Consider the following 6,455-nt stretch of genomic DNA (forward strand, 5'->3'; position numbering starts at 1 on the left):
GTTAAAGGGGTGGTTGATTATGATTTTACTTTTCTAACTTTAGTTAGTGTGTAATGTTGCTGTTTGATCATAAACAACATCTGCAAAGTTACGACGCTCAAAGTTCAAAGCAAAGGGAGATATTTGCTTTTAAAGAAATCGCTTTTTAAGGACTACAACAAAGGGCTGGTAGAGACTACACCACACTCCTCCCGGGTTAGTGACATCACCAACCCTAGAATTTACATAAACCCCGCCCCCTGAACACGATTTATAGATTATCAAGACAGAATATGCTAATCAATGACTAGAAGATAACTACACATAAGCTACATAAATTCATCAACTAACCATTCAGAAATGTTGTCTACATGTTGTCACTTCTTCTTGAGTCTCTCCATCATTGTCTGAATCCGGTTTGAACATTAAAGGCAAAAAGTTTTTGAAATTTTCAGTGCATGTGTGTGTGAGTGCAAGCTGTTGTAGCTCCGCCCCCTGTGCCGGGAGCAGCAGCTCATTTGCATTTAAAGGAACAGACACAAAACGGTGTGTTTTTGCTCACCCTCAAAAAACTTTAACATGCTAAATAAAAATGTCTGTGGGGTATTTTGAGCTAAAACTTCACACACACACACTCTGGACATCAGAGACTTATATTACATCTTGGGAAAAGGGCAATACCACCCCTTTAATTGTGAAAACAACTACATTTACTCAGTTAAAATGTATGTGTAATCATGTCCACTGAAGGCAAGTAGTGCGAACCCATGTGCAGTTTATTCATGAAAGAAACACAAAACAAACAAAAGACTTAGCAAAAGCTTGACTTGGAACATCAACTAAACTTGAACAAACGTAAACTCACCAACAGCGGTTACAGGGAACAAAGAAACACCTGTGAACAATCAGACAGTGAACCAATGAGAAAACAGAACTGAAGAACCAATCAGAACATTACACATAAGACTAGGGAAGAACATGACATGATCACATGACGGACATGACAAACAGGAACTATGAAAACTACAAAATAAAAGACATGTGAACCAAGATCCCAAACCAAATGTGGTTCAAAAATGTCTGTGGAACAAGCAAATAAAACGTACGACATTGAAACAAATTATTCAAATCACTGACGATAATAGACCTGGTTATTGTGCATTTAAAACACATTCAGTTTATCAGCAAAAATCATACATGCTTCGTTTCATTTACAGTGGGTCTATGTATGACTAACAAATATGCATTACATTAAGTTTAAACAGCGTAATCCAACTGGATGGATATTGTATGTGCAATTCATATAAACACATTTTACATCTAAATGGTTTTTGTGTGAATTCAAATGGATGAACATTTGCGTTCAGGCGTTCACATGGTTGACTGATAGTCTCTATGAGGTGATAAACTTGATCCTCTGGCAAGAATTCATTTTTTAATATGCTCAGGTGGTATGACGCAGGAAAGCAATGAAATAAAAGTGACACTGAGTGAGGGAGAGAGAGAGAGAGAGAGAGAGAGAGAGAGAGAATAAATATATCCTCACAGAGATTTGCTCATTAAGGACACGTCCCTGAGGCAGACAGTCATTAAGAGACAGATAACTCATCATTAATCTGCTGAATCGCCTGTGATGAATGAACATACACAGATGAATTGGACATGATGTTCAACAGAATCGTGAATGTGAATGTGTGTATTGCACGTTATGTGAATAAACTTTCTGAGAGGGGAAAAAATATGATTCCCTCATGTGCTTTTATGATGGTTTGGTTCTGAAATGGGATTTAAACCTGCAACCCGACGCAGATTAATCAAACACTCAAGCAATTACAACAAAAGCGACACGTTTGCCAGAGAGTTGCATCATCTCATTTAGGTAAAAGGTCAATTCATCTAAAATATTAACATTCTGTCACCATTGTCTCACCCTCATGTCAAACCTGTGTGATATTTTCCAGGATACAGAATCATGCAAAAGTTTTCTGCCATTAGAAAAACACCTTATAGTGACAGTCATCCATGATTCATTTATTATGAACGTGTCTGATAATAAGGAGGGTTAACGAGAGAAAGCATGTGATCTCATGAACATGAAATAAAACTTTTATTACTGTTTTCGTCACGTGTGCACTTTATTTTAAAGTGTCTATTTTATTAGTTTTAACCTTTTTTTAGTGTTAAACTAAATATGATCGGATATGCACAAAAATTGGATTTGGACCGACAAGTCTGAACGTATAGCCTTAAAGTGACAGACAAGCGCGCACTTAGAATAAACATCCGGTGTGAATGCTAATCTTTATAGTTATCATTCTTGGTGTGAATGGGCCTTAAAAGTGATTCCAATGATAGCGTTCCTCTGTGTCGTTATAGAACGATTTGTAAAACTTCAGTTATAGTTATCTTTATAGTGTGAACTTGCCTTAGTGTGTGTGTGAAGTTTAAGCTCAAAATACCCCACAGATATTTTTATATAGCATGTTAAAGTTGTCACTTTTTGAGGGTGAGCAAAAACACACAGTTTTTTGTGTCTGTCTCTTTAAACGCAAATGAGCTGCTGCTCCCGGCACAGGGGGCGGAGCTACAACAGCTTGTGTCCTTTTACCTCACACACACATGCACTGAACATTTAAAAAAACTTTTAGCCTTTTATGTTCAAACCGGAGTCAGACAATGATGGAGAGACTCAAGAAGAAGTGACAACATGTAGAAGCAACAGGACATTTCTGAATGAATGTCTGATGAATTTATGTAGCTTATGTGTAGTTATCTTCTAGTCATTGATTAGCATATTTTGTCTTGATAATCTATAAATCGTGTTCAGGGGGCGGGGTTTATGTAAATTTTAGGGTTTGTGATGTCACTAACCTGGGAGGAATGTGGTGTAGTCTCTACCAGCCGTTTGTTGTAGTCCTTAAAAAGCGATTTCTGTAAAAGCAAATATCTCCCTTTGCTCTGAACTTTGAGCGTCGTAACTTTGCAGATGTTGTTTATGATCAAACAGCAACATTACACACTAACTAAAGTTAGAAAAGTGAAATCATATTCAACCACCCGTTTTAAAAGATTAACGCATGATAAAGTCCTGCATTGCTCGCGCGCTTCAAAGTCGGGTGGATTCTGATTGGTTGTCGATGCTTTCATCATTCATCAGGTTGGGGAAAAAAATCGTTCTAAAAGTGATTCAGATGATATCTTTCCCCTGTGTGTTAACATATTAGTTGTGGTGTGTACTTCCTATTCTCAAATAATTCGAATGTTAATTAAAACTTTATAGTTTTAAGTCAGCGTCCTTGGTGTGAACTTGGCCTTTAGTGTAAAACAAAATATGTTTTTATCATAATCAATCTATAAATTCTCTGTTAAATTTGCTAATTGATTTCTCAGCACAGAAAAAAGAAATAAAAAATCAGAAACAGGTCAAGGACAATCGCCCTTTAAATAGCCTAGATGATGCATGTTCTTCTCACTCATTCTTTCCCTCCCTTTCTTCCACTCTAAAAGAAAGAAAAGCCCTCACTTGCTCTTGTAAACCCTCGAAATAAATCTCATCAATAGGCAAAGGACTCTTACAATCCCTCTCGCATGCTGAAATACGACACACATCAATGTTCAAATATATTCAGCAATATTCCAACTATATTCTGGTTGTGTCCTCTGATAACCATCAAGAACATCAGCATTTTTGTAATCACCTAATTAAGATTTCTTTCGGTAGGTCCTAACAATATGAGCTGATGTGCGATATGTAAAAGAAATGTTTGGAATATGCAAAGCAGTTCATTAATATTCATGCATGACAATTATAGTGCAATCAATTAGTTGATTTTACGTCACAATATTAATATTGTGATGAATACTTGCAGCATGCAGCGTTACATGAATAGGCTTGCATTCATTACGATCTTCTCTTTGCGATGCTAATGCAGACTGTGCTTTCTCTCGCCGTCAGCTTTGAAGTGGACATGCACAGTGTGTGTGTGAAGATCAGACAACGAAGCGGACATGCATGTGTGTGTGAAGATCAGACAATGAAGTGGACATGCACGTGTGTGTGAAGATCAGAGAGTGAAGTGTGGACATGCACATGTGTGTGAAGATCAGACGGGTCTCAAAGCGCTCCTCTTCTACACAGACAGCTTTGATTTTCAGACTGAACAACAGGCAGATTTAAAACCAGCCCGGGTTGAAACTCTCCGAGCGAGTCGGACCGCGAAGCTAGCGTTTGTTTGAGGGGAACAAATGAGTCCCAGAAGGCACTTACAGATGGTCAGGAGCTGTTATATAAAACATGCCAAGACTTGACAGTTTCCGAAAGTGCAGAAGCACAGGTAGATCCAGTCAGTTTAATCACTGTGTCTATATTAATGCGCTACTTTCATTGAAACACACACACACACACACACACACACACACACACACACACACACACACACACACACACACACACACACACACACACACACACACACACACACACACACACACATGTCTGGTTTACTATCTTTGTGGGTACTCTCCATAGACGTAATGGTTTTTATACTGTACAAACTGTATATTCTATCTCCTTACACTAACCCGACCCCTAAACCTACCCATCACAGAAAACTTTCTGCATTTTTACATTTCCAAATAAACTCATTCTGTATGATTTATAAGCTTGTTTACCCATGGGGACCTCTATTTAGGTCCCCACTGTGGCACGAGTCGCCATGAGTCTGTGTGCATTCAGGTTGAAGTCCCCACCGGGATAGAAAAACAGGTACACAACCACACACACACACACACACACACACACACTCACAATTAATTCAAATAATTGCTATAATTCATTAATTCAATAATCTTGTCTGACTTAAAGCGGGTAGAATGGTTCGGGTGTTTAATTTATTTATTAATCGCTAGCTGGATTATCCCTTACGATTACCGCTGAAATATTAACACACATGACAAACACATAAAGGTGCTTCATTGACATAGATGGTCTTATGGAATGTTCTATGCTATCGTTTTCATACAAAGAAACAAGATGCATTTCTAGTTTAAACATTATTTGTTCTTGAGACATTTCTCTTTAAAAGAAAAAAAATATCGGTTGTGCAAAGTGAACCTTATTAGTTTTTTGACCAAACTATTTATTCTTGGAGCCATATTGAGCAATATCTCTGGAATTAAACCACATAGGGCCTTCAAAATAAAGACACCAATAGAAAAGTTTGTGAAGAACCAAAATTTTAAAGGATGTTAAGATATTTTTAATACTTCTTGAGTTACAGGGATGCAAACTTTGGGGGAAAACACTTGAAAACTGCTTTTTCCCCATTTTTGAACTGTTGCCATTGGAATATAATGCAGGAAATATTGCTAAAGTAAGCAGATATTACTAACAGTAATACTTACTGATGCTGCCATCTTTCTAAAGTCATTTTTACCCCCCTGTAATTTGGCTCCAGATCTCAGCTGACAATTCTCATTTTGACAAAATACTGGATTACTAAATAAAAATTCCATGAGATGTAATATTTTGGCTTTCTTCTTCAATTATGTATGTCTTTCACCAGAAAAGATATTTGGACAATTTAAAAATTGAACCAGGTTGAGTTGACACGTAATGATCAAATAGTGGAAATTAAAAAGATTCTTTAGTTTATTCAAATGTTCTTCATAAAGTTTGCATTGCTTTCTTCAGCCCACTGTCAATCCCACAATTCACAGCGTCCGATAAAGGAATGAACTGAAAATTCCTGCTCTGCTCAACTCAATCTGCTAAACGGCTGGTTTTATATGACAGATATTGTGTGGTTGGCCTTTCTTAACCCATAATTTCAACACAAAATATCAATCACATTTCCTGGCCAGTTATTTACAAGGCACTTTGGTGTTGATATACACAGCAAAAACAACAAGGCTGAGATATATTGAGAGAAGAGGGATTGTTCTGGCTCCATATACTATTTTTCTCGCAGGAGACAAGTGTTGACAAAGCACTGTCAACAGATATCCTATTTGGAAAACTAAATTAGAGCAGAAAAGAATGAATGGCTGGAGATCATGCTTGTCTTCCTACTCATAAGATATTGTCTCATGTCAAGTGCAGACAGGTGCCCAATGAAAATTGATGCTTATTAAGTTATACAAATATAGGAGAGAGGAAAATGAAAGTTGGCACTGCAGACAAGTGGGAATCAAATCAAGATTCAGAGATGATGTTGTGTAGGATGGGAGATGTTAGACAGCATGAGGCCTGAGACTGCAATACCAGATGCATGTGTATTACATATTTTTGCAACAACAATTGAGTTTTTGCCAATTTCTGGTACATTTTGAAATATATATTTAATGCAGTATGGGATCCGACTTATCCAACAACTAAAGACACTCACTAAAATGGACTATATTGACTCAATGGATGAATGAATTTAATTAACAATTAACAATTCCATGGGAGGACTTTGGAAAAACGTTTAAATAAT

This window comes from Rutilus rutilus, assembly GCF_951802725.1.
Source record: "Rutilus rutilus genome assembly, chromosome: 14".
NCBI classification, from domain to species: domain Eukaryota; kingdom Metazoa; phylum Chordata; class Actinopteri; order Cypriniformes; family Leuciscidae; genus Rutilus; species Rutilus rutilus.